Source organism: Mastomys coucha, unplaced genomic scaffold (assembly GCF_008632895.1).
Source record: "Mastomys coucha isolate ucsf_1 unplaced genomic scaffold, UCSF_Mcou_1 pScaffold22, whole genome shotgun sequence".
Taxonomy (NCBI): domain Eukaryota; kingdom Metazoa; phylum Chordata; class Mammalia; order Rodentia; family Muridae; genus Mastomys; species Mastomys coucha.
This window is the reverse complement of record NW_022196905.1, coordinates 119,988,296-119,990,307: the sequence shown is the minus strand read 5'-3', so window position 1 is coordinate 119,990,307 and position 2,012 is coordinate 119,988,296.

The window sequence follows — 2,012 nt, the reverse complement described above, 5'->3', positions numbered from 1 at the left end:
ACCCCTCTGGCCTGCTAGGCTATGAGTTCGACCCCAGATCTGGAATAAACCTCATGTGATTACAGCAAATTCAGTCTCTCTTGAATCATTGGGTGGTCACGTCATCCCGAGACTTGAGTAAGGATCTCCCCAGTTCTGAGGGTCTTTCAGTGTTAATCCAAAAGATAGAAGGAGAAAGACAATCGAACCAAATCATTGTGGCCAAGTTAATTAAAGCAAGTGATTAGTTGAAACAAGCTTTATTATTCATGTATACAGGGTGCCTCCCCTAAGTCACAGTTTGGGAGGTTAGCAGTGGGCATGAGGAAGATAAGGTGTTTACAGCTCAGGGGTAGGGAGTTTCCAAATGGGGAGTTTGGTGAGCAAAATAAGTAGGGCTATAGGAGCAGAACATAAGCATAACAAGTTAGTCATAATGACCCCCTGAAACAAAGACATGCTTAGAGGTGGTCATAAGGTAACCATAGCAACCTTTGGAAACAAAGATAGGGCTTCAGGATGGTACAAATGAATTTTGAAACAAAGACACAGTTACCATTTCTGGGAGCAGGCAGTACAGAACCACTTGTAGTTAAGGTTACAGGTAGAGCATAGCCCAATCCCCGAGAAAGAGGTTTCATCATAAACAAGAATAAACCTAGTTTGGTTTTTCTATGATATAGCTTTTTAAGCCCAAGATAGTTCTCAGATGGCTAAGCAGGCTGGTTCTTAAGTAAAAGTCTACACCTTGGCTCTTTGGTCCTAAGCATGTCCTAGGAATCTTGAACTGAAAAGTCTTAGAAATGCAGAAAAGTCTTAGAAGCTCTTAGTGGAAATAGATACAAGCATCATACTGGCTGATGACCATGGCTGGATCTTTTGGATGCGACAAGATAAGTATTAGGGTACCAGTGTATTTTCTACCCAGCTTCCAGATAAGAATGTGGGTGGAAGCAGATGCTGACCCTGATCCCCTCCATCATTCCCAACCATGTCAAGTTCCACCAGCACAGAGCAACATCCTGAATCTTGGAGGTGAGGCCTCTCAACAGTCATGGTAGCGAAGACATGGTGGAGTCCACGGAAGCAGGGTCATGTGGCAGAGGCTGTTCAAATTCTATCAGTACTGGACAGTTTACATCAGCTTGACACAAGCTGGAGTTTCCCACTTGATTTCTCATTAACCCTCTCATGACTGGCCACATAGATGTTTGTTATTATTCATGCTCTCCTGAGGAAGAAACTCACTGGAAATGCCACCCTGAAAACAGAAAAGGAAAAAGGAGAGGGACCCCCTGCATAGGCCTTCCATTCGTTACCGTTCTGTTGCTCTGATAAACACGTGACCCAAAGCAACTTAGGGGAAAGGTTTATTCGGGCTTATAGTTCCAGAGAGATAAGAGTCTCTCTGGAAAGGGACAACAGTAGCACACTGCACACACCGAGGTAGCAGCAGAAAGCTGAGGGCTCACGTCTTAAACCATAAACCCGAGGAACAGAAAGAGAACCGGAAGTGGGTTGAGACTATGAGCTCTCCACAGTGATGTAATTCTTCCAGCAAGGCCGCGCCTTCTATATCTTCCCAAAGACCATCACCAACTGGGAATCAAGTGTTCAAATGCCCGAGAACATGGGGGAAATTTCTCCTTCAAACCACTTCAGTACTGTAACACTTTATGAACTTATTATTAAATTTGTTTTCTCGGTATCAATAGTTTTTGAATGTGTTTGCTAAAATACGAAGATATATCACCCAATATATTCTACTTTAACCCACATATTCTTCCTTCAAAACTATTTAATTTCTTTACCCTGATGAGTTACTTTCAGGAAAAAAAAAAAGAATGATAAGGACCAGCAATATTACTGACTGGACATTAAACATAAAATGTGCCCAGCCACAATAATGCCCTGAACTCTCAGATATGCATACTGAGAATTTTACATTCTATTTATCCCTCTGAAAGATCTTCATTGCCCAAGGATTTTCTTATCTGATTCCCCTCAAGCCACCAGGCTCCTAACACGGAAAA